At 37.3% G+C, this 27,064-nt stretch overlaps 1 protein-coding gene across 1 annotated transcript in view; it reads left to right on the top strand.

Annotated features, from left to right (window-relative positions):
- SNAP91 (synaptosome associated protein 91) overlaps nucleotides 1-27,064 on the top strand; it is a 136,567-nt gene that overhangs the window by 12,265 nt on the left and 97,238 nt on the right. The gene's annotated exons all lie outside the window — the stretch shown is intronic.

The raw sequence follows: 27,064 nt of genomic DNA, 5'->3' as shown, positions 1-27,064 counted from the left end.
ACTTCTTTTATTTCACTGAGATCTCTAGAGATCTCACTGCTATAGTAGTAGGATCATAAGTATCTAGCAATAAGTTGGGTACTGTTAATTTTTTTCAGTAAGGACAGATGATTCTGGAAATAGATGACTAGTGGCTAGCAAGTAGACTCACTGCATATTCATTCCTCCATCCTTGGCAGACATTGCAGATTAATCCTGGCACTCTTTTCTGCAGAGCTTTGATTTGGCCTCCAAGTGCATCCATATACATTGCTTTAGAGTGCCACTGTCAATCATAGTTGACACTTAACATGAAACAGACTTGGTGGCCCTAGTCTAGGCAATTAATCCATGCTAGATACTAAGGCAGGCTGCTCACTGGATTTACACAGACACACACAATTGGCATTTAGCATGGATGGCTCCAAGCCTGGGATTCATCTGCCAGTGGCCTTGTCTTTATAAGCTATTAATAGTAATTCAGTGATTTGTGTGGTTAGGCCCTGGGGAGAAGTTCTTCCCCTCTCTGCTTGATAGTAAAAGGTGGTGCTACTTGATTTTATATTTTGCATCAGTAGAGACAGTTATAGCTATTATGAGACAGGAAAAGGATGTTTTGAATTATGCATTTAAAGTTGAAGCTTTCTACAGGCATCAAGTCTGATATTAATGAATTGCCTTAAAATATGAGTGATGCAAAGCGTATTTGAATTTAAGTACCCAGAAATTTTCTTACTTAGGTACCTCCATGGATATGGTTTCTTTTTCAATTTAAAATAATTCTTGATTCAGCTGTTTAATGTATAATACATTAGCAACCTCTCTTTTCCCGTAAGATTTAAGTGAAGAAAAGAATAAAGGGGCTCTCTAGGATGAAGGAGAGCCTGACATGTGAGCAATTTCTGTGCCCGGCACAGGTATGTGATTGATTGCTGTCATCCTTACAAAGCCCTGTGAGGTAAATACTCTTCTCCACAGTGTGCAGAGAAGGAAAACAAGGCCCAAGGAGGCTAAGGAATCATCCAAGGCCCCGCAGCTAATTGTGAGGACGGGAGGTCAGGATTTTTTCGGGGTCCTAACTGCAAGAAAACTGGGGATTTTTTTTTCTTTTGCATCATGTTTTTTGCTTGTTGTCTTCCTCTAGTGTCACAAGTAAGAATAATCCATAACAAAACCAAAAACAGGGAAAATACTATATGATTGTTTTAGGGAGGAAAAAATGGGATGAGATCCAAAGGTGGTTCATTAGCTAATTATTTAGATGGATAAAACACCTGTAAAGGCTGTGTCTCTGGCTAATGGGAAAAAATTAGAGGGGGGTGGGTTCAAATGACTGTTTTTGAGCCAATCTTACCCCCCATCAGTTTTGTCTTTTGATGATTTGCTACTGAAGCATTTATTTTAACATACTTGTTAATTAAGGACCTTGGGAGGTGGTGGGAAGGTACAGCAGAAAAAGCACTGATTTGTGATCAGAGGACCTGGTATAATTCCAGGCTCGGTTGCTTTCTGACTGTGATCTTGGCCAGATTAATTTCTTTGGACCTCAGACTCCTCTTTTGTAAGGCACCATAGGGTTACGGTAACATTTAAATGAATACATTTGTTTAAAATGGTAATAACATCAACAACAGACTTCAACTCTAAATTACTCTACTAATTATTGTTATTAGAGAAAAAAGCCTTTTGGTCCCCAACAGTTACTGTCATAGGTATCTTTCAGGTACTGTTATATAGCAATAAATGTGCAAAAAGAGCCCAGCCTCAGCTGCTCTGGTCTTAGCTGTGACATCTGCTTGAAAGGTGAAAAAGTTTATTCCTAGAGATATGAAAAAAGAATGGGGCAATTAAACCTTCACTGTATGGTTTCATAATTTTGTTTTTGTTTCTTGACAAATTATCAAAATATAACTTATATTTGATTAAAATCATTTCCTAATATGAAAGACAAATGACTTTGGAATGTCTGTTTTGGCTTATACCTTTAATAGTGTCGATTACTGAGACTTGATGTTATAGGTTTACCCTTGGTACTTTTTAGATATTAGTTTAAACTTTCAGAATATTGAGATTTTTAGTGAAAGAGGGTTATTGCTTCTTTAAGAAAATAATGGTGGTTGTCCACTGAAGGGCTTAAGATACATAGGAAGCAATAAAGCTAAAATATATGGAGTGACTTTATTATCAGGCCTGGTTCTTTGTGGTTAGCATTTTATGCTATTCTCAGGTTATAGTTGAAAACATAAATGGAAATGGAGAGACACTAAATAATACTGTTTTGCATTAGGCACTAATTTCCAGTGAGGAAAAATTTATAGAATATGTTGGAAAAAAAGTTGGCCTAAAGGGGAAGTTAATTAAAAAGAGATGATCAATAGTTGTGAATCTCAATTTACATCGTATGTACTAATAGTGAAATATCTTTGGACTTTCACAATTTTTAGTACTAGTGAAAAGGTGAACAAAACTGAGTAGAACCATATAACAAAATTCAGTCAATTAATAATGTTAAGGTTACTGATGCTCATTCTTTGGATTAAAGACATTTTAAAAAACTGTTAGTGGACAATTGAGTCATTTTAAAATTTACATGTAAGAATTTGTTCTCCTAGCTAACAGTAAGCTGTGTAGTTGTGGTTAAGGATTTATAACATTTAATGAACTAATTGGCCAGGTATAACTTTAGGCAGGTTATAATTTATAGAGCTTGTCAAAATCTTAAGTAGGTCAAAATTATGAGATATTTTATTTTTAAACATTTTTGTATGTTGTTTTGTTATATATATATTTTTAAATTGCTGCACTTAGTCAGTCTCTGTTTAAAGGTGTGAAAAGGGCAAATGTCTGCCTTGACTTGGAAGTACCATTTTGAGTTAAACTTTTAATCTCAAAAACCAAAGGATTAATTATTCAGTAGTAGAGCATTAACATTGAAATGCATAAGAAATTGAATAGTAGCAATTTCTATGTCACAGTGTGACACATTATGTGTATAAAATCTTGGTTATTTTATTTAAAATGGTGTTATATTATAGTTTAAATAATTTTCTTTATATTCTATGAAAGTTCTTAGAAATATTAATGCCTTTCTCATATAAATTTAATAATTATTTTTAGACTGCTAGTTATTATCAGAACCAAACTAATACCACCCATCTCATTTTTATTGTTAATATATGTATATCACAGAAGAGGTAAAAGTTAAGAGATGTTAGGGCATGAGATAGGCAAGCAGAAATTGCCCATTATCAGACTTACTTGTCTCTCTTGAGCTAAGGATTCACTATTCTTGTTTCAAACCTTATCCCTATGGAAATGCATAATATTTTAATGCTGTTGGCCTTGTCTTTCTTTAGAGGTCTATCAGTAAGAATATAAGCAACCAAACAGAACACTTGTTCAATGTATCTGATGCTCTAGCAGAGAATTGAGTATTTTATTATTAATGTGTAACTGAGCTGCATTGTGTTTTCTTAGACCTACAACCCTTCCTTCAGCAAGTGCTTCCTAATTTTGAGATCTCAAAATATGTTCTATTCTCTTTTGAGTTATACAACAAAAGAAGGATAAGAAGAACATGGGTTTCTTAAAAAGTTGTGACAAAGAGGTACTTCAGAAATTTGTTACATTCGTTTTGGATCACAGTCGTATTCATTCCTTAAGAACAGGTTTGTTTATCATAGTAGTATCAGCGAGTACTTCTTGAAAAAATTTCGAATACTCAAGTTGTTGCTTTTGTGCCATAATCACTAGGCAAACCCTCAACAGTGATGCTCCCTTTTATCCTTGTGTTGAAGGAAACTTACTTGAGAGTATTTTTTTTTTTTTTTTTTTTTGAGACAGAGTCTTGCTCTGTTGCCCGGGCTAGAGTGAGTGCCGTGGCATCAGCCTAGCTCACAGCAACCTCAAACTCCTGGGCTTAAGCAATCCTCCTGCCTCAGCCTCCCCAGTAGCTGGGACTACAGGCATGCGCCACCATACCCGGCTAATTTTTTCTATATATATTTTTAGTGGGCCAGATAATTTCTTTCTATTTTTAGTAGAGACGGGGTCTCCCTCTTGCTCAGGCTGGTCTCGAACTCCTGACCTCGAGTGATCCACCCGCCTCGGCCTCCCAGAGTGCTAGGATTACAGGCGTGAGCCACCGCGCCCAGCCTATATTCATAATTTTTGAGGAGTGATGTCAAATTATTTAACAAATTATTTTCTAAATGTGTGACCTCATTCTTTTCTTTACTGTCTTCTCTTATGATCTTTGCACTTAACATACAGAGTGAAGGGAGCACCCTTATATTGAAATTGAGTCAATTCTTACTAGGTTTTTAAAATATTCATCTCAAAATTATTTTGAGATTTCCATTCTCCGGGCTTGTTTTATGTTTATTTTTTTCTAGTAATCTATTTCTTACCATTCTTTGTATGAGTAAAATATATCAAGTTTCATTTATCATTGCTATAGTCAATAATTTTTATTGGAGGCCATAGCATATTATTCTAAGTGTTGGTTTTCTTGCTTTTATGGTTTTATAATTTGGTAGGAGAGCAAAAACAGAATTTTTAATTTTCAAGGATTAACTGGATGATTGTTTGAAAGCTTTGCTATGTAGTCTCATAGACATGTTATAAAAACCTTAGTATATGCCAGTATAAAGAGATGGCTGACAGTTCAGGTACCATGATGGCTGCTCTGTTAGCAAGCTGTTTTGGCCTGCCACCAGCTTCCCTTTCTTTGGGTGGTCCTAAATGTCTTTGTCCCTAATATTGCAGATGGGATGGTGAAAGGTGTCCTAAGCCCCACTCTGAGCCATGATGGGCACACCTGAAGCTGAAAGATCTTAGAGCAAGGTACCTTTGTTGCCTCTGAGCAATCCTTAGGTTCACTGGGAGCTCAGTAAGCAGAGGGTCTTCCACAAGCCTACCACTTAATGAGATGCTATAGGGAAACAGAAAAGACACAGCAGCCACTACTGAAAGTCTCATAGGATAGATATATAAACAAACCAATAATAATATACCATTATAAGTGACATAGTGGATGTATAACTGATGTTTGTGAGAGCACAGAGGAGAGAATGGCCAGTTTTGCCTGAAGGAAGTCAGGAAAGGCTTTTCAAAAATGGTGATGTTTGGCTGAGTATTAGGGAACAGATAGGAGTTTGCCAGACAAAGAAGCGTGATTGCATATGGCATATTTAGTGTGTAGTGAAAAGAAAAGAGAGGTAGAGCAGGGCTGTGTAGATAGAATCACAGAGGCCAGCCCTACGTTTTGTTCAGCAGTGAGAAACCAGTGCAAAGTTTTAAACAGGAGAGTTCCGTTACCACATTTATTTTTTAGGAATACACATCTGGTTATGTACAAGATGGCTGCATTAGAGCCAATGGAAACTAGATGAAAAGATATTACAGTGAGTTAAGAGATAACAAGAGCCTGAATAAGGAAATTACCAAGGGGTTAAATGGGGAAGCTGGATCTGAAAGGGATTCTGATGCAGAGGCTCTGGGACCATGTTTGCAGTAGAAGGGGGAGAGATAGGAGACCAGGGAAACCTAAAATTTTAAGTTTGGCCAACAATGGAGTCAACATTCAAGTGTTTGAAAATATTTTTAGACATCTCACACTCAACAGACCCAAGACTGGAGTCTTATTTTCCCCAGCCCCCAACTCCATCCCATCTCAGCCATCTGCCTCTAAGTTGGTAAGAATTCATCTACTCAGTTGCTCTAGCCAAAAACTTTGAAGTCTTTCTTGACTCCTTTCACTCTCTCCTGCCCCATTTTCAGTCAGTCAGGCAGACTTGTTGGCTCTGCTTATCTGCAAAATAAATGTGGATCTTTTCACCTCTGCTGCCAGTGCCAATCCCAGCTGCCATCATCTCTTACCAGGATTACTCCGATAGCTGCCTAATTCTGTTTCTGTCCTTCCCCTATTCCCAGTAGTGTATTCTCAATACAGCAGAGTGATTCCAGTCATGGCTCTGCTGTGCTAATAACCCTCATTTCACTTAGCTGAAAATCTAAAGGCTTGATAATGGCCTTCAGGGCTCTGTTGGGTCTGCTCTCTTGCCCCGTCTGCCTCACACTGAGCTCCAGACACACTGGCCTCTTACTGCTTCTGAACAAGTCTGACCCGCACCCTGTACTGACTGTTCCTTCTGCCTTGGATGAATGCCTTTTCCCTGAATATCTGGGTAAGTGGATAAGTGAAATGGCCTCTGCCCAGGTGAGCTTACACTATAGAAGGAGAAAAAGAATATAAGTAGAAAGAAAATCATATTATTAATCATATTATTAGTTATCTTTAAGTTCTTAGGCACACTGTTATACTAGTATAGTTTAGAAGTTCTAATACAATTACATGTTAGCTGAATTTCAGGTGAGCTTCATCACAAACATATGGTCTATTTAGGATATTCTTATTATTTCCTGAAGGACTTAAAAAAATGTCCTGCAATTTTTTTCTTAAAACAATGTTTTTCATCATCACAGTATTAGGTGAGAGCAACTAAAACTGTGCAATAAGCCTATGTTCATTTGAAGTGACCGATATTTTACCAAAAATCCTCTCTAACACCTCACTCTATTTATGTTACAAGAACTGATCAAATCCAAGTATGAGTTCAACAAGCTAAGGAGTTAATGGTTAGGTTGCATGAGGTGTAAAAGACCCAGCTAACTGTGATCAAAGCAGTCATGTTAAACCCTGTATTATGTCCATTGTTCAGTACCAAAACTTAATAAATTTGACCTTTTTAAAGAACTTACATTTTTATATAAAAATTATTATCCGAGAAAGCCAAAACCTAGTGAACATAACTTCTTCTTAAAGCAAGGCACTAAAAATGCCTTAATGGACTTTAATGCCCATCAACAAAAAAAGGCATTATTGTTAATTAGCAAAATGGTGCAGTTAACACACTGGGAGGATTGCCTCTATTTCTTTTTTCTAATAAGCTTTATAGAAGTTGGCATTCATTTTATGCTTACTCAGTTGTACTCCCATGGTAAATGGCAGTAAAGAAAAGTTTGATTAAGCTCTACTAATTGAAATTAGAGTTGGTAAATTCGGTGTCATTCATTGAATCATTCCATTAATCCAAATGGATGTAGTCATTGGCCTAAAAGATGTTTAAACTGTAGTACATTACACTCAAAATTTAGCTGGACTACTAAAGCACTAGATAATATAAAAGTATGAAAGTGATTGTATCCCCATATAATGGCTTGGGCCCAAATTGAATCCTAAATTTAAGTAATTTATTAGCTGAATTAGTCACCAAAGACCTACCAGCCACAGTTTAAAGCACAAAGCTTTGTCCCTGCTTTGAACAAAAGAGACTCTTCTTTAATATTTAAACTCTAATAAAACTCATTACACTCTACCCTCTGTTAGTTGTTAAATACCTCTGTGGCCAGTAGTTCTTAAAAAACTAAATAGTGCATTTTATTATGAGTTATATAAATGTGAACAGCTTATTCAGAAGGGTGTTTGATCTTATCAAAATAGTGTTTAACTAAGTAGCCAGAGAACACCTGAGAGACTTCTTCCAATTTGATCTATTTTGCAGGCCTGGTCCAGGAAGAACTCGAGTAAAAGACATAAGAAAAAATAAGTGTTGTTATGAACTAGTGTAGGATATGAAAGAAGGCTAGAATTTGGGCAGCTACAGTCAAAGCAGAGTGCATTGTAGCTTTACAACATATGTTGAATCAACGTCTGCTCTGCATCTACTGTTCTGGATCCTTGGGGTACATTAATGAACCAAACAGATAAAAATGCTTTCCTTATAGAGCTTACATTTGAGGTAGGGATAAGTGAGTCAATAAGCAATAACATAATAAGTAAGTAAATTGAGTAATATGTTAAAGATAAAAAAGAGCTATATAGAAAAAAAGATGAAAGCACAGATGTAGGAATTCATTAAGAAGGGACTTGAATGTGAGATGAAGATGGCTGGACTTTCTAGGTGATAGGCCATTGAAATTGTTTAGAGCAAGAGAATGATCAGTTCAAAGAGAGGTTTTGAGAATCTCAGTTTCATGGAGTGCAGAGAGGATTGGAGGGATGGGAATCCACTAGGTGGGACTGTCTTAGAAGTCCAGGGGCAGGTTCCACAGGGTTGATAGGTGGTAGTTATAGGGAAATTGGAAAGAACAGCTAGAACTGAAGACATCAAGTTCTTGACACTTAGTATGGCATCAACATGAGAGAAGGAGTCAAAGATAACAGAGGTTCCAGGTCTAGTTTTGCCCCATAGAAATTACACTTGATCTTAGCCAAAAGGCCGAGAAATGATGCCCCATAGAAATTAAAGAGGAAATTAAACCCTGTGTGATAGTCCTATAACCTGCTGAGATTAGGGTTGATCCCTCTTTGTGTTGGCCTAACTTTAATTCTTTTAAATAACAATGAGGTGGATATTATCTGACAGGGAATATCAAAGTGTTTATTATTTCCTTGATTCGCTCTCTTAGTCTATGCCAAGCAACACAGCAGGCATTGCTGCTTCTACTTAAAGCCCTCTGGCCTCAAACTGGTGGGGGTCACTCTATTTGTGGGTGGCACGGGGGTGGTTTCCTCAGCTGGCATCATGCTTTGAGGGTACAACCAGACAACTATGTCAATGTGGGGTATGTTCTAACCATTCTTATAACTTTCTCTGGGACTGTGGCATCTAATCATAATTCTTGCCTTGTTTAGACACCCAGGGACAATTTAATTGCTTCTTTTTCTAACAGGGACTTAAAGCAGCAAAGGAGCATGATCCTTAAAGAAATTTTAACAAGGTCTATGCAGATATTTCATGTCTTCTCCCTTTTTTGCTCCATGTTGGTTATCTTCTGGGAAAGAGGCACAGATCTCGTTGTAAGTCATTCTGAGAATAATTGTCATGGTTTTCTCCCTCCATCTGTTCCTTTGAAAAAGAGGGGACATTGCATAATGGTTCTAGGGTTTCTTGTAACTGTGATTAATGTCAGTGTGATATTAAATAATTTCTGCTTTTTTAAAAATAATGGATAGAGCACCAAGAATTGGAGCAACTATTGCAGGTTTTTAAGATAAGGGGTAAAAAAGGAGAATTTATTAAGGTTCTCTCAAAAAGGACTTATTTCAAATCCACTATATTTCAGGAATTTTGCTGGTGAAGCAGAGCTCACATTCTAGGAAAGTACACGGATATGTGAATAAATCTACATGATATTGTGAGATGAGCTCTAATGGTGCCATGAAAAAGACTGTGTTTGGCAAGGTCTAAGGAAGCTCACAAAGGAGGTAATGTCTGAGCCTGCAGGACGAATGGGATCCAGCGAGTAGACAGGTGGAGGTAGAGAATGCCAGCCTGGGGGAACAGCATTTGCAAAACATACAGTTATGAAAGACCATGGGGGCTTCCTGTTTGGAGTCCGGCTATGTGTGAGTGGCAGGAGGTAATGGAAGTGGGCAGCAGGATCCCTGTGTCAGTTTCTCTCAACCCATTTCCCCTTCTGAACCACAGAACACAGAATATGATTTGAGTGACTATTTTCTCAATTCTCCCAAGGACAGTATATAACTTAATACTTTAGGTCGTTAAATAGGAAATGTCCAATTTCGAATCAAAAGTGTAGTTTATTATATCCCAAACAAGAAGCGGTACAATTAACCAAAGTATGCCCCTAAACTGTCGCCAGTTTTGCCATCTTCATATTAGTTTGTCTATGCCAGCAGTGAAGAAGCCTGGAGAGCAAGTGGCAATGAAATCGCAAAAGACGTTTTCCACAGCTTGTTGAGAATTGAATTTTTTTTTCCTTGCAAGAAGTGGTCCAAAGCCTGGAAGAAGTGGTAGTCAGTTGGTGCAAGGTCTGGTGAATATAGTGGTTGACAGAGAGTTTTCAAGTCCAGCTTCTGTAGTTTGAGCAGTGTTGTTTGTGCAAGATGTGGCTGAGCATTGTCTTGCCAGAGGATTTGCCTGTCTCTGGTGACCAATCTCAGCTGCTTAATCATAAGCACCCTCATCATTTTGTCCAGTTGATTGCAATAGACATCCTCTGTAATGGATTGACCAGGTTTCATGAGGCTGTAGTGGATAATACCAGCACTGGACCACCAAACAGACACCATTAGCTTTTTTGGATGAATATTCAGTTTTGTACTGTGTTTTGGCACTTCATCTATATCCAGCCATTGTGCCAAATACTTGTAATTGTCAAAAGAATCCATTTTTCATCACACATAACAACACGATGTAGAAATGGTTCACTTTTATGTTGTGACAGCAAAGAAAGGCAAGCTTCCAGACTATCTGTCTTCTGACACTCACTTGATTCATGTGGAACCCATCTACCCAGCTTCTTTACCTTGCCCATTTGTTTCAAATGGTCCAATATTGTTGGAATAATCCTGCAATACACAGTCCCCCACAGCCAAGAAATTTCAGTAGTGCCAAGACTAGGAAACCTGTTCTAGACTGAGCACTAGAGAAGTTAAGAAAATACTTGCAAATTTGTATATCATACTTTTTAGTGGGGAGCATGAAAAGCTTATAAGGAGATGGACAGACTGGGAATAATAACATCAAACCTTGCTACTAATTCATGTGTAGGTTGTAATGGATTCGTTTCCACTATAGCTTTCAGCTCATCATTATCCACCTTGGTCTCAGGTTGCCCACATGGCTCATTTTCAAGATTAACATCACCAGAATGGAACTTCTCAAACCATCAACATACTGTGTGTTCATTAGCCCCGTCGTTCCCAAACACTTTGTTGATATTTAGAGCTGTCTGTGCTGCATTGGTTCCGCAAAAGAATTCGTATTCAAAGATAACATGAATTTTTGACTTATGGTTTCACAAAAATTCGTCTAAAAATTTTTTGAAAGATAATCACAAGCCAAATCATGTGTTTGAAAGACTGAGAATGTATGTTCACGATAAAAATAAAACAAGAAGTGTCAAAGTGAATTTTCAGAGATATCCACTGTCAAATTTAGTACTTAAGGAAATTGGATGTTTCATACTTAATAACCTAATACCAGTTCAGATGCATGAAAGAGAAGTTAATTTGTTATATGCAATACTGTTCTATGGTGTTGGGAAACCCAGGTTGAGATGGACTGGATTATATGAAACTATTTCATTAATAGAATGACATATCACATTTGTATTTAGAATTGTACTTTTGAGAGCTGATTAAAAATAGGAGGGGAAGAAAAGGTAGGGAAAGAAGTTATGAGCCGGTTGTGATAGTGATCCACATGGAAGATAGTAAGAAGATTGAGGTGGAGCAGAGGGACAGTGTCAGAGATATGTAGCAGGCAGGATGTGTATGATGTGGCAGTTGACAGACTGTGGAGAACAAAGAAGAAGACAAATGATGCTGAGCTAGGAAGCTGAGGTACCTTTGGGGATGGCTGTATCATTACCTGAGCTAGGCAACATAGGGTTGAAGGGAAGGTAATGATTTCCATTTTTGTCTTGCTGATCCATTTGAGATTATCCAGGTCTAGTAGTAGTACAGGCATAGAAGAGATTGCTTAATAAGAGAGTCTGAGAAAAGAGGAGGACTGAGAAAGTCATCTTGGGGACACCCATTATTTAAGGGATTAAGGGGAAAAAAAGGGCTGGTAATGGAGACTAAGAAGGAAAAGCAGAGATTAAAAAAGGGCCAGAAAAGGGTGGTTTCCCCCAAATCCCAGGAAATGTGACTTTAAAAACTAGTTCAGGGTTGTCCAACAACACACAAAGTGGAATAGGTTAGAGACTAGAGAGTGTCCATTGGTTTTGGTAGCTTAGAGGACACTGCCAGCCCTGGGGTAGATTCGGTAGCACAGGGGGATGACTGTCATAATGTAGAGGCTCCTGGAGGCAGACTGGGTTCTAACAAGTTCCAGGTTTTCAGTGAAGAAATACAGGCAGAGAGAAGGTGTGAGTTTAGGGAATCTAGTATATAACACAGAGTCAAGAGAGGGCTCTTATGTTTCTTTTTCCTCAAAAAATTGGCTATTTTGGACATATATTTAGAAGGTACAGGGGAGAGAGCGTAATAGAATAAAGAATAAAGACAGAGTAGACAGAAAAGTCTGGGGGAATGAGAGCCCAGAATGAGATTTGGCCTTAGGAAGGAGGGGAGGCCTCTTCTTTCTCCAGCATTGAGGAGAGAAAACAGTGGACAGTCGTGTCACCAAACAGAATGGTGGTCTAGAATTCAGGAGAATTCAGAATGGTGTTCTAGAATTCAGGGGAGCTTTATTACCCTGTAACTTCAGGAACATTGCTGTGTGCTTGTTGCCCCTTCTGTTACTTGATAACGGGAGCTCTGTGACCCATAGAGTTTCAAATTTAAACACTAGATCTCAACTGTTTCTGAGTCCAGGATTTCTTCCACCATTGCCCATTTCAGAACACTTGGGGGAATGGAAGACTAGGATTGGTCATCTTTTGTACGGGTTATTGTGTCCAGAGTTGATTATTGATTGATGGATACCCCTCCAATCTCTCTCAACCCTTGCTCTCATCTGTAATGAACAATGCTGCCCAAGGTGTGCATCCTTTCAGTCCCCTATGTCCTCTAGTATATTACACTTCCAACAAATGCAGTTCTTTTCCTTTTCTCATTTGTTTTACCCTTGATGTTTTCTAACTTTTTTTCTGAGCTATCTAGTAATCTTTGTCATATAAACTATAGATGAATCTTCTGTGAATTTTTGTATATGCAAAGACCTATCATTTTCTTTATCTTGGGTATCTAAATAAATTGGGGAAAAGAATTGAAGAGAAACATAGGAAATAGACATCTCTGTCTTTGGACTGCAGGGTCTTAGAAAAGCCGTGAGGTTGTGTGTTGTTCCCGGGGCCTGGAGAGATGGGAAACTTCCTCAGAAGCAGTGACTGCTCTTGGTGAAAATGAAAGTCCATGCAGGCCAGTACTACCTGGGGACCTCAGGAAAAAAAGAGGGCAGCCAGGATAGGATAGTTTGATGGGATTTTCTGGGAGCCTACAGTTGCTACTGAGAGGAATTATTAGGTTGGATTATATGAAGTTGCTGATAGTGTTAAACCATTTTTGACTGACAAAAATGGAAATTTCATATAGTTCAACCAAATGCATTCCTAATTCTAAATACACTTTTGGATTATAACCCCTTGGGAAGCTGGGGACTGCTATGCTTGACTACGTGTGAGAGTCCCTTTTCTGTAAATCATGTTTGGTTACAACAGTAAGCACTGTACATGTGTTAGGTTGTTACAGACTATGATTCATGCAGCATGGTCATTTGACCACAACCAAAACCAGATAAAATATTGGTCACAAGCTGGAACAACTTTCCTGGGATCCAGCCCAACTTCAGCCCTGAGATCTCCAAGCCCAGATCTCTTACTCTAGACAAGCAGTTCTCAACAGGGGGAAATTTCAAATTTCCTACCCTCCAGGGGACATTTGCCAATGTCTTGAGATGTTTTTTATTGTCTTGACTGGGGAAAGGAGGGTGCTCCTGGTATCTCATGGGTGGAGGTTAGGGATGCTGCCAAACATCCTGCAATACACAGCCCCGACAACCAAGAAATGTCAGTAGTGCCAAGGCTAGGAAACCTGTTCTAGACTGAGCACTAGAGAAGTTAAGAAAATACTTGCAAATTTGCACATCATACTTCTTAGTGGGGAGCATGAAAAAGCTTATAAGAATATGGACAGACTAGGAAGAATTAAGTTTGGAGAAAATATAATGGAGCAAAATTGACTGCCAAAATATCCAACATTTGTGATGGGGCTTGTCTCCCTCTGGTGAATATGCTCAGAGTGCTTAGACATGGATAGTTTTAGTGAAGAGTTGGATCACCAAAGAGGGATTTTTTTGATGGAATGTAACAGTGCCAATGTTTTTCTACCATTTGAATGAAGGGAAATGAAAAGAATTCACAAGTTGGAATAGAATAATAGGGTAGAATAAGAGAGAAGTTGCCACGTAGAAAGTGAAAATTTAAAACCTTATTTATTCCTTTTGAGTTATATGGCTGCTGTGTCTACTACTATGGTTTCTAATGTGGGGAAAGTTTCAGGCATAGATAGTGATAAAAGTATGAATGGGGGCAAAAAGTTGTAATATGATAAACTCTTTAGTCCTAAATTTTTTAACTTTATGGAGAGAGGTTTAGCTTTTTACTTGGCGTAAATTAACTGTGTAACTCAGAAGATTTTGTAAATATGTTTAACTGAGTTGTTCTTAGCTCTGAGAGCTATAAACAAATATTAAAAGGTGCCCTTATAGGGAGCTGTTAATAACTGAGTAAATAAAGCATCATCTGTTCCATGGGAAAGATAGCTATATTTTGACTTAACTTTTTGAAAAAAAATATCACTGGACATGGGTAGTATATAATTCTGTGTTGCCAATTATGAACAGTGAAGCTTTTTAAATCTTAGAAATCGCTTTATTCCAGAGCAGTGTTCTTACTAGTATTTAAGTTCTCCAGGTATCTCACTGAGGCCGTATTAATCATAATGTACCTGGAGTACATTGAAGCCTAGGGCTAAACTACTGAAGAAACTAATGTTTGAAGGATTAAAAACATTCAGTTCCATTTGGGGACATCAGAAAGATCTTACCTCCCAATCCCAAACTATAGTAGAACCAGGAACTTGATTTATTTTTCTACCTGTTGGACAGAAGACTGGAATGAGTTGGCTTGGTGGGGGTTCTCAGCTGTGCAGGGCCTGTAGAAGAAGAGATAGGTGTGGTGCCTGGGCCTCGGGCATTGACCTCCTGGTTTGACTTTCTGCTGCTGCCACCTGCTATTTCTGCATTTCTGACCAGTCTTCATGTTTACCCCAACAGTAAGTGTAGTCTCAACAACTTCTCTTCAGTGTTTCTGAAGAAATATAAAACCTTCTTCCCAGTTTTTCCATTTTTTTTCTTTTTCTTTCTAGGAATTAAGGATATATTTAGAGGGGAAGCTTAAATACAATTGTCACTTGGTATCCACAGAGGATTGGTTTCATGACCCTTGTGGATACCAAAATCCAAGGATGCTCAAGTCATATATATACACATATACATATGGCTTTGTATTTGTGTATAACCTACCCAAGTCCTGCTGCATACTTTAAGACATCTCTAGATTACTTATAATACCTAATACAATGTAAATGTTACATAAATAGCTGTTACACTATGTTGTTTTTTGTATTATTTTTTATGGTTATATTATTTTTTCCAAATATTTTTGATCTGCGTTTGGTTGGATCTGAGGATACTAAACCTGCAGCTACAGAGGGCCAACTGTCTTCTTTTCATTTCACTTAAATAATGTTTCTTTCTTTTTACTTAAATCCTGCAGTAAAGGATGAAGATGTATGAAGAACCAAAGTTGTATTCCTTGATATTTCAGAGAGAAAATAGACTTGGGTCTTTTTTGGATGTTTCCTCCTAGGAAATAAGATGAGGGCTCGCAAGAATGAAAGCAGTAAGGCTCTGGGTAAGGCCAAGGAGATGGGATGATGCTGGGAGATGTTGCCAAGGATTCTCATGTAGGGTGGAGCAGGAGAGGAAGGTGGTAGTTAAGGTCTAGTCCTGTACTAGCCTTGGAATGAAAAATGGAAAAGAACTTGGGAGACATCCTAGAGATTAGATTGGAGAAAAGTCCCAAATGCCTACAGCAGCCGTTGCCATTTGTGAATACTATTTATTTTTAGGAAACATAAGTTTCACATATGTGGGTAGGAAGCTTGATTGGAACAGAAAACTGATGCCTTATTTCTTCTGTTTGAGTCGTATCTATGAAATACTGCTTTTCTTTGTGGCTCGAGAGCACTCTATAAAGCACTTGACTATGAAGAGTTAACTGAGGATGAAATAGTTATTAATATTTGTTTCTGAGGATAGAGTAGGGAGTGATGGGCTGTGGTTAGAGCATGAGGGGCTTAGGTTAGATATTTTTAAAAGACATGCAGGGCTGATTAGTGCTGGGAGATGGTAAATTTACCAACATGATAAATTCTTCTCTAGAGACACCTAAAATACTGTTTTGGAGATCATTGAAATGTAAACTCCTTAAGTTTATTTTTAGTCCAAGATTCTGTGAAAAAGAAAAAAACCTCAAGGCTGTCATGTAAATAGGATATGTGTTAATTTACCTGACACGCTTGAAGGCTAGACATAGGTAATTGATCATTGTGTGGCAGTAGCAGGAAATCTGAAACCCAAGCTGTACGTATCTTCTAAAATCACCCTAGCAACCAAGTCAGCAAAGGCCATCCTTCCAGCAATTACTGCCAGCTTAGAGAACTGGCTTGAGATGATCTATGGATTGCCCAGAACACCAAGATCTTTCTTTTGTTTCAGTGGTCTGTTACAAATGGTCATCTTCTACCTCTGTAGTACTATCTACTTTTTTACTTACTTTTAAAATCTGCTCCTATAAATTGCTATCTGATTCTTAAAGCTCAGAGTTCTCTTGGAAATCCCATGATAATTTATAAGAAAACACCCAAAAGAGGATAAACTATAAAACCAATGTAGTATTATGGCTGTTGGGCATATGTGGTTATTTCTACGTCAGAGATGAAGACTCTAGGATAAGGAAATCTAATGACTTGCTTCAGGTCACAATGTTAATGCTGCAATTAGCTGTGTACAAATCCTGAAAGACAAAAATATAAACTTCTAATTTTTGTCCTAATAATTTTCTACCACCCTAGGGATTGACAGTATTTGGCACATGGGCTTCCTCCCCCCACTCCCACCCCTGAAGTGATAGTGGTACATGGTTTCAGAGTCATGCAGGCGGTTGGGCACTCACACTGGCTCCTTGACGCTCTGCAAGTCATGGTGCTGCATTTGGGAGACAGCATGGTCAGTATCTGAAGAATTGGTCAGAATAATCATAGTCTGTACTTTGTAATGTTCATTTTGAAAACTTGCTGGTCCCTGCATCTCAAACTGGCCCATCGTTAGAACATCTTGGGGTAGTTTGCTAGAGATTCTTTGATGACTGACATGATGCTGAGGGCATCCTTTTATGTGCTCCACCGACAGTACACATACCTTTGGATGAAGCTCAAACATCACTCAGGGCAAGGGACCCCCTGTGGTTGGGAATGAAGTCAAAGAAGAGAGAGACAAAGTAGGTGGAAGTAGGCAGAAAGAGAAACAAGAACTAAGTACAAGCACATGCTTCACCTACAATGCTGCTTTTTCCTCTCCCCAGAGAGTGTACCAGAGGCAATTCATCCAATTGTTCAGGTGCTACAAGTTTATCATAATTCCCCTCGGTATCTTATGCCCCATCCCCATCAAACCATCAGCTATTCCTCTTGGCTCTGCCTTTGAGATATCCGTAATCCTACCTTTTGACTTCCTGCTTCCATCCTATTGCCACACAGGTACAAGATCCTTGTCACCTCTCACATGAACTACTCAAATAACCTCGAACTTCCCTTTCCCTACCCAGTTATGCTCCATAGAGCCACCATAGTAATTCTTCATATTATAAGTTGGGTCATGTCACTCCCCTGATCAAAGCCCTGTAGCAGCTTCCCATTACGTCTTGGATGAAATACCAAGTCCTTCCTGTGACCTGTAATGCACTGAATTATCTGTAACCTGCCCCTTTCTCTGTCTGCCACCCCCTCCCTCGCTTGCTGCTCTCCAGTCACACTGGCTTTCTTGTTTTCTCTTGAACTTGGCAGCCACACCTTCACCGTGGGGCCTTTGCACTTACTGTTTTCCTTTCCCTGGAACATTCTTTCCCAAGATGACTGAATGGCTGGCTCCCTTGCTGAATTTAGGTTTCTTTAAATATCATTTCCTTGAGGAGGCCTTTTCTGACCACCCCATCTGATACCCACTGTCTATCTATCTATCTGTCTATCTGTCTATCTACCTGTCTGTCCCCTTACTTTATTTTTCATCACAGTACTTATCTCTGCCTGACATTGTATATCTAGTTGTTTGTCTGTGTCCTCCATTAGAATGCAAGCTCTGTGAAACCAGACAATGTCTGTTTTGTGAACTGCTGTATTTCTAGCTGATAGAAGAGTGCCTGACACATAATAGGCATTCAGTAACTATTTGTTAATGAATTAATTGAATTCATTAAGAAAGTATGTGAAGTCCTTTTCGATATAGGTAGCCAGAGGGTGAATCTAATTATAAGTGTGTGTGTGTGTGTGTGTGTGTGTGTGTGTGCGCGCACGCCTTACAGTGTATCTGGCTATATGCTGGACACTTTGCTTGCATTACCCAGTTTAATAAAACGGCTGTCAGATAAGTGTTATTATTTTTTCTATTATAGTAATAAAGAAATGGAGGTTCAGAGAGGCAACTTTGCTCAAGGTTACCCAGTGTTAAATAATACAAGGTAATTGAACTAGGTCTGGTCTGGCTCCAAAACCTTAACTCAATAGCTGTGATATATACTACATCTCCTAATTTTGAATCTGTCAAAATCCTATCAGGGAACAAATAGTATAAGAAGGGAATTTTTCCAGCCTGAGCAAGAGTGAGACCCCGTCTCTACTAAAAATAGAAAGAAATTATCTGGCCCACTAAAAATATATATAGAAAAAATTAGCCAGGCATGGTGGCGCATGCATGTAGTCCCAGCTACTTGGGAGGCTGAGGCAGTAGGATCGCTTAAGCCCAGGAGTTTGAGGTTGCTGTGAGCTAGGCTGATGCCACGGCACTCACTCTAGCCCGGGCAACAGAGGAGACTCTGTCTCAAAAAAAAAAAAAAAAGAAAGAAAAAAAAAAAGAGAGAAGGGAATTTTTGCACTATATATTTCTACAAAGGACTACAAAAAATTACAAAGTATATATATTTTTCTTTGAGGTGAAAGAAGTTACCTAAATAGCTTAGATATTAGATTATATTAAATTTCACATGCAGTAATGTAAAAATACAAATGAAGTTTTATAGCAATGAATGGTTATCACTGCTTATTCTTTCTGTCCCCTAGTTTGTTCTCATTTATGCAGCTTCACGCATCACTCCCACCTCAACCCTCACTAGATCATTTCATTTCTGCTCAGCCTTGCCTGGACTTGCCACGGTTCTCCCAATACCACTCCTCACTCTCCGTTCTTTTGGGACGTGCATGGGGTGTTCAGCTGCCTCCTTCAGACTCTTGTTCCGATGATGTTCCAGTCTTCCTCATGTTACCGCAGAACTTCTGCTTGCAAAGTTTATATTTCATAAAATTGTAGAATTATTTCACACATTGTTAAGTCTCCTTTTTCCTTCTCAAAGTACAATCCTCTCAGTTTCTGTAAACAACTCATCTGAAACTAAGCTTTTAGGCGAAGAGCTCTTATCCCAAGGGAAGGCACTGCTGGGGTTGTTGAGTGCTCTCTGGAAGCATGGAATCAGTGCGGGATCTTGAGGAGCTGTGAGATACTCAAAAGACGATAGATTACTGAGACCCAGGTGTTTTCCATATTTCCCCTCTGCTCTCTCCCCCTTGATGATGAAGTCTATTCTCCTGTCTTAAGATGGCCATGATGTCACATGCATGCACAACTACATCCTTTGAAGGGGAGGAAGCATGTTCCCACTCTTTTATTATATAACTCTGTTTATTACACAGGAAAAAGTTTTCCCAGGTGACCACACCAGCAGACTGATTGTATATCTAGCTACGAGGGAAGCTGGGATTGCACATATCTGGCATTTTGGCCTTTCTGATGGGCAGGGCAGGGATGAGGGCAGGATTCTGCCAGTACAGAAGAAGGGGGAAGGAAATAGCTGTTGGTGAGGCAACCTTAGTGTCTGTCATTCATGCTGAACCCAACAAAGAAAAACTTCTAAATCGTCTGCACCATTATTTTTTTGTATTATCCAAATAGGAAGGATTTGCTTCTATTTATAAATGTTTGCAGGTTTGAGCTCTCTGTTAACTGGCAAACAGGCAGGCAGGGAGGGAGGGAGGATATTAGTTTGCTGCCATAACAACATAGGCTAGTGCTTATAAACAACAGAAATTTATTTCTCACAGTTCTGGAGACTAGAAGTCCAGCAGGGTGTGTTTTGGTGAGGACCCTCTTCCAGAAGGCAGAGTGATGCTAATGTCTCGCGTCCTCACATAGCAGAAAGAACTGGAGCGCTTTGCTAAGGGCTTTCTTATGAGGCACTAATCCCATTATGAGGGCCCCACCCTCATGACCTGATCACCCCTCAAGGTTCCCTACCTCCTAATCCCATTACATTGGGAGTTAGGGTTTCAACATATGAATTGGGTCTAGGGGGACACAAACATTCAATCCATAACAGGAAGGGAGGAAGGAAGGAAAGAGATAAAATTTATATAAATTTAAAATAATTACAATTAATAATTTTGGATGTGCATTAGCTCATAAATATTCTGAACTGTTATTATATGATAGGAATATTTAAAAATTGCTATTAGTGTGTCATTGGACTTTGGTCTGTAGCTTCTCATTTTCTTTTTGTGGAACCTGAAGTTTAGAGGATAGTAAGGTGAAAGAATGACCAATCTTTGTTCCCATTTCTGGCATTCAGTCAAAGGAAAATTGCTGTCCTAGTCGGGTTTGACAAAATTGTGTAACTAAACTTAGAGATTTTTAAATGGAATAGAGGATGCTTTTCTAAATTTAGGCTGCTGATAAAAGTATACATAACAATGAAATAGCAAGTAACTTTTTCTGCTAATTTGTTAATTCTATTGAGTCCAATAAGAGCTATTGAAAGAAATTGGCCTTTAATATCTGTTATCAATTTCAGTATGAAAGTATTTTAGATTGAGACAGTTAACAAGACAGTTTGTAGCCATCTCATATTTATTGAGTTGTTTTATATGTCAGGGCCTGTGTTAGGTACCAGGGATCCAAAGATACAGGTATGACTTCCTCACTACCTGTTGGACCATGAGCACAAGTGGGTGACAGATGTATGTAAACTAATAATTGTAATTCTGTATTATGAGGAGTACAATAGAGGTATGTGAGGTAAAGATTAGCACAAATGACAGTGTCTCTCCTATATGATTGTTACTAATACCTTCATTTCTAGATTAAAAAAACACAGCTGCAGACTAGTCAAATCAACTTATCTGTAAGTAGCAGAGTCAGGTTGTGAACAAGGTCTCTTGCTTCAAGACCAATATCCTTTGTCTTACTTTGCATGGAGGAAAAAAATCAAAGCCTCTCTTCTACTTAAGGGCAGTATCAGAAAAGACTTCGTGGAGGATATAGTATTTGACATTGATTCTGAGAGATGAGGTCTCAATAAGGTGAAGGCACAGACACTATAGGCAGTGAGAATAGCATTAATATGTATAAGAATAATTTTGTTGGAGCACAATTTGTAGCAGAGAAAAGATTAGGAAGGTGGTTGAGTCTTCTAATGAAAGGTCTACATTCAAGGTGTAAGTATAAGGTATAAGGTATATACTTGAGTTATTTGTGTTTAATTCAGTGGACAGCAGGAGGCCCCAAAGGGATATGAACAGGTGACTGGTATGATCAAAAGGGTATACTTGGGTAGTTAATTTTCCATAGATATATCTAGTTGTATTGGAAGTGATCCAGAGAAGAGTTTATAGAGAAGGTCAAGTAAGAAGTAATGAAGTCCCTGTGATGAGCTATCTTTTCCCATGGTTTGGTGGTTGACAGTCTCACATAGTAGTAGAAAAAGAAGTAGGTGACCATGAATTTGAAAACTGTTCATGTTTTATGCTATTGTCTTATTTTAGTGAACAATTATTTACAACTCCTAAAAAGTTAAAGTTGTCTTTCCACTTATATCTATTTCTTTCATTCTCTTGTTGATGATAGCATCTTACCTCAGAGAGGTTTTCTAAGATAAATTTGCAATTGCTCAAAACTACCAAAAAGAAAGACTTACACTTTGTGGCAAAGTGGAGTGACAAGGAGAGTCTGTATTTACCCTCATGCCTGAAACAACTGGAAAAAGGGACAAAAGCATATTAAATAACTGTTGTCAGTATACTGGCCATCAGGCGAAAAAAGACAGTTATCCTTGAAAGGTAGAACACAAATAAGGAGAGTTCTATGATTGTCCCAGCTTTCTGCCATGAAAGAGCTTTAACGGCCACAGCACAGGGTGGAGGACCCCAGACAGATCCCAGTGGAGATGGGTTCAGTTCTTTGAGAAGATTGATAAAATATAAAAGCCTTGACCAGACTGGTCGGTAAAAAAGAGAGAAGAGATAAATTACCAATATCAGGAATGAGAGAGGTGATATCCCTGCTGCTTCTACAGATGTTAAAAGGACAATAAGGGAATGCTGCTAGTAACTTGATGCAAATAAATTCAACAACTTATGTGAAAAGAACAAGTTCCTTGAAAGGCACAAACTAAGGAAGCTCACACACAAAAGAATAGATAACCTTAATAGCTCTATATCTAGTAAGGAAATTGGATTTGTGGTTTAAAACCTTCTAACAACAATAAAAACAAACATACAAAACTCTAGGCCCTAATGGCTTCATTGGCGAAAACTATTAAACATTTAAGAAAAAAATAATACCAGTTTGACATAAACTCTTCTATATAATTAAAGATGAGAAAATACTTCTCAACTTACTCTGTGATGCCAGCATTACTCTGATCCCCAAACCAGAAAAGCCATTATAAGAAATCTATAGACCAGTATCCCTAATGAACATAGATGTAAACATTCTTATAAAATTTTAACAAATCAAATCCAACAACATATAAAAAAGTATAAAAAATATGATAACCAAGGAGTTTTATCCCAGGAATCCAAGGTTATTTTAACATTAGAAAATTAATCAATGTAATTCACCATACAAACTGAAAAAGAAAAACTATATGATCATCTCAATAGACACAGAAAATATATTTGACAAAATTCAATATCCATTCAAAAATAAAACCTATGAGCAACTAGGAACAGAAGGGAACTTTGTTAACCCAACATAGGAGATCTATGGAAAACCTGTAGGTAACATCCTACTTACTAGTGAAAGACTAAATGTTTTCCCCCTAAGATCAGGAAGAAGACAGGAATGTACTCTCTCACTACTTCTATTCAAATTGCACTGGAGATTCTACCCAGTGCCATCAGGCAAGAAAAAGAAGGAAAAAGTTACCCAGATTGCAGAGGAAGAAGTAAAACTGACTTTAATCACAGATAACATGATCACCTATGCAGAAAATATGAAGAAATCTAACAAAGAGAAATGTTAGTCTAGCAAAATTGCAGAATACAAGATGAATATACAGACAGTTGTATTTCTCAATATTCGCAAGGAACATTTAGATATTGAAATGAAAAATAAATAATACCATTTATCATGTTGTGAAAAAATATGAAATACTTAGGAATGTATCTGACAAAATATGTATAAGACCTGCATACTGAAAACTGCAAAACATTGCTGAGAGAAATTAAAAACCTAAATTAATAGACCATGTACATGGATTAGAAAACTCAATATTGTTAAGATGCCAGTTTACCCCCTATTTATTTATAGAATCAACATAATCCCAGTGAAAATCCTAGTAGTTTTTTTTGTTGTTGTTGTTAAAGTTGATAAGCTCAATGTAAATCTCATGGAAATACAAAAGACCTAAAAGAACCAAAACAACTTTGAAAAAGAACAAGGTTGGAGGGCAAATACTGCCTGATATCAAGAATTATAATAAATTTACAGTAATCAAGATAGTTTGGTATTGGTATAAAGATAGACAAATAGATTAATAGAACAGAATAGAGAGTCCTGAAACAGACTCAGAGATGTATGGTGCTTTGATTTTTGATAAAAGTGTAACAGCAATTCCGTGGAGAAAGTATAGTTTTTTAAACAAATGGTGTTGGAACAGTTTGATATCCATATGCAAAAAAAAATCCTTATGCCCATACCTTATACCATTTCTAAAAACTAATAATGTATTATAGACCTAAATATACAAGCCTAAGAGTATAAAACTTGCAGAAAGAACATAGAAAATCTTGTGACCTTGGGTTAGGCAAAGATTTCTTGGATATGACACCAAAAGTATGATCCATAACAGAAAAACTTGATAAATAGGACTTCATCATAATTAAGAATTTCTGTTATTTGAAAGGCATTGTTAAGAGAATGAAAATGGAAGTCACAGACCTGAATATTTGCAAACCACATATATGATAGAGGACTTGGTCCAGCCTAAGTCAGTAATAAGAAAAGAAATAATCCAATAACATGGGCAAAGAATGTATATCATTGGCAAATAAACAAATGAAAAGTACATGAAAGAAATGCTCAACATCATTACAGTCATTATGAAAATGCAAAGAAAAATCTCCATGAGACACCACAACATATATATTAGAATGGCAAAAAAATTAAAAAGACCCTATCAAGTCTTTGCAAGGATGTAGAGCAACTGTAACACTCATACACTGCTGGTGGGAATGTGACATGATAAAACCATTTTGGAAGAATTCCCTAAAATTAAATATTTACTTAAAAAATGATTCAACTATTTTACTTCCAGGCAGTTACCCAAGGGAAATGAAAGCATATGTCCACATAAATAATTGTATGGAAATGTTCATAGCAGCTTTATTTGTAATAGCCCCAAACTGGAATCACTCCAAATGTCCATCAGAGGTGAATGAATAAACAATTTTGGTATGTTCATATAATGGAATACACCTCCACAATAAAAAGGAATGACCTGTTGATACATGCAACAACTTGTATGAATCTCAGATTAACTATGCTAACTGAAGGAATTCCTACTTCCCCCCTCCCAGAAAAAAGTTTGATTCTCTTTATATAAAATTTAGACAATGAAACCTAATATGTATTGACTAAAAGCAAATTGGTGTTGCCAGAGGACAGCAAGGAAGGAAAATGGGGAGGAATAGGAAAGAGGAATTTCAAAAGGGTATGAGGAAACCATTGAGGGGTGATGGATGTGTTCATTATTTTGATTTTAGTAATAGTTTTATGAGTGCATATGTTTGTCAAAACTTATCAAATAGTACACTTTAAATGTATACAAGCCGTGTTTCAAACCACCAAAAACATACCAGATATGTCTTCCCAAGTTTAACTAAAATTTTGAATTCTAAGGAATTCAAATATGCTATATATATATAACATTTAGATTCTCAGAATTTTCAAGAATTTTTTTCTGCATGTTTATATTATAACTATAGTTTGTTTTTGTTTAATTTTTTGAAATTCTTTAAATGAAAACCATTTACTTGGTGAGGAAGTACAGCAGTAGTAACTTATGTAGACTGCTGGTAAGAACATAAATTGCTTATATGTAAAAACAATTTTAAGTTAAATATGTACATACCCCACAACCTAGCAATTCTCTTTCTAGGTATACAGATGGTCCTGACTTAAAATGTTTCAATTTAACAATTTTTCAACTTGGCAATGGTGCAAAACCATTCTGTTTTTCACTTTCAGTACAGTATTCAATAAATTACTTGAAATATTCAATACTTTATTACAAAATGGGCTTTTCATGAGATGATTTGCCCAACTGTAGGCTAATGTAAGTGTCTTATGCACATTTAAGGTAGGCAAGGCTAAGCTGTTAATGTTCAGTTAGGTGTATTAAATGCATTTTTGACTTAAAATATTTCAACTTACAATAGGTTTATTGGGGTGTAAACCCATTATAAATTGAGGATCATCTGTATATGAAGAATAGCAGCTCTCAAACTGGTCTCAGGACCCCTTTGTAGTCTTAAATTATTGAACTCAGGGAGCATTTGTTTATGTGAGATATTTATTGTATTAGAAATTAAACCTGAGAAAGTTTTAAAATATTCACTTTTAGATAATAATAATAATACATGTTACATGTAGCCATGTTAATACAAATAATACTTTTAAGGGCAAATAATTATTTTCCAAAAAGAAAAAAAATAGTGAGAAGAGTGGTATTGTTTTACATTTTTACGAATCTCTTTAATTTCTTGCTAAATAGAAGACTGATGTTCATTATCTATTTCTGTATTCAGTCTGTTAGGATATATTGTTTTAGATGAAGTGTATAAAGAAAATCTCACTTCACAAAGATATACAGTTGGAAAAATGAGAACTATTTTAATAGCCTTTTCAGAAAATTGTGGATATTCTTCTTTGATACTACACTACAACTCTTCAAGTGGTAGTTTCTTTAATTTGCAATATTGAACCTGAGACTAGATCAGTGAACTTTTTATATTCTGTAACATTAAAATGCGTTGGCCTGTCTTGTGTACTTTGGATCTTTTACCTATGCATTATTTTGTAACATTATGTACTAATCATTTGGAAAATATTAGTTCACTGAGTTATTCACATCTTCCAAATGTAGACTCATTTGGCTATTTTGGCTAAAGTATGCTTTTTATACATTTTGTTCAACAAATGTTTATTGTATAAAGTACTCTGCAAAGCACTGCACAGGAAACAGACATTGTCACCATCTTCAAAGAGCTGTGGTATGGTAGGAATTTATGACAAATATACATCTAATCTGAACCCCCAGCAGGAACAAAGAGTTTAAAGGTTTTAGAACAGAGGGAGGTTACATGGGGCTGCATTTGAAAGGGACCAGGATAGATTTCCTGAAGGATAAGTAGAATTAAGATAAAGTAAAATATTGGGGGGGGTATTGATAGGATAGGGGTGACAACTAAAATTTAAAATCGATTTAAAGTAGGAAATAAGCCTGGTTTAGTCCATTTACAATTCAGAACAATTATTGATACTCTTTAGTCTAAGGAGTTAAGAGCTTCTTAGAGATAGAGTACCAATTTTCTAAAACGTTATTTATTGTGAAATAGAGAAATGCATAAAATAAAGGTATAGCTTAATGATTACTGAGTGTGGGTTTTGAGTAAGGAAAATGGAGTATGTTTGTTATGTGGAATTTCTTAGGAACTGGGTATCACATGCAGTTCTCTGCAGGGTAGGTGTGGCTTGTGACAGAAGCCGTGCGGTATCTGTTGTCCTGAAGAAGTCATCTTGTGCTGCTGGAAGTACTTAAGTCTGCCCTGTCCCAGTATGGCTTTGCCTTTGTTCCTTAACACATGATCTTTGGTTGCCCCATTTAAGTTTTGACAGTACTAACCATTTTTCTTAATGCTACGTACCTCCTGTTGGCCAAT

This window comes from Lemur catta, chromosome 2, assembly GCF_020740605.2.
Source record: "Lemur catta isolate mLemCat1 chromosome 2, mLemCat1.pri, whole genome shotgun sequence".
Lineage (NCBI taxonomy): Eukaryota > Metazoa > Chordata > Mammalia > Primates > Lemuridae > Lemur > Lemur catta.
Note: the sequence above shows the minus strand (reverse complement) of the source record. Positions and strands in the feature narration are given on the sequence as shown.